Source organism: Fragaria vesca, linkage group LG2 (genome assembly GCF_000184155.1).
Source record: "Fragaria vesca subsp. vesca linkage group LG2, FraVesHawaii_1.0, whole genome shotgun sequence".
NCBI classification, from domain to species: Eukaryota; Viridiplantae; Streptophyta; class Magnoliopsida; order Rosales; family Rosaceae; genus Fragaria; species Fragaria vesca.
In genome coordinates, this window is record NC_020492.1 from 1,804,334 (window position 1) to 1,804,809 (window position 476).

Sequence of the window (476 nt, forward strand, 5' to 3'; positions counted from 1 at the left end):
GGATTTTCAGCTTGTTTTTTCTAAAGTAAGTGAGCACTGACTGAGCATCTCCTCCATCCAGCTGTCTATGACGAACATTTCTTAAATGATTATAGCAATCTCTTTTGTTAAAACCAATTTGAGCACCACCAAGGATTGAATGAACTTTTGCAATCGGCAAATTTTCTTTATGAAATATCTCTGTCATACTCCTTGCTGCTTTAGGCATATGTTTATTTGACTTCATCTTCTTTCTTCTTACTGGAGTAACTACTTTGTGATTGTGAAAGTCTCTAAAAACAGATACCTTCCATTTGTTTAACCACTTGTCATGAATGATCCGCATACTAGCTTTGCACCCACATTTCACAATAGAACAATTTCTACTCACTTTCTTTTATTCATATCGCTACCTTTCTCAGCACGCTCAGTCCCATTAGCATCCTCGTTTCCGGTCTCAGTATCATTTTCACTAGTCTCTGTCTGATTGTTTTGTT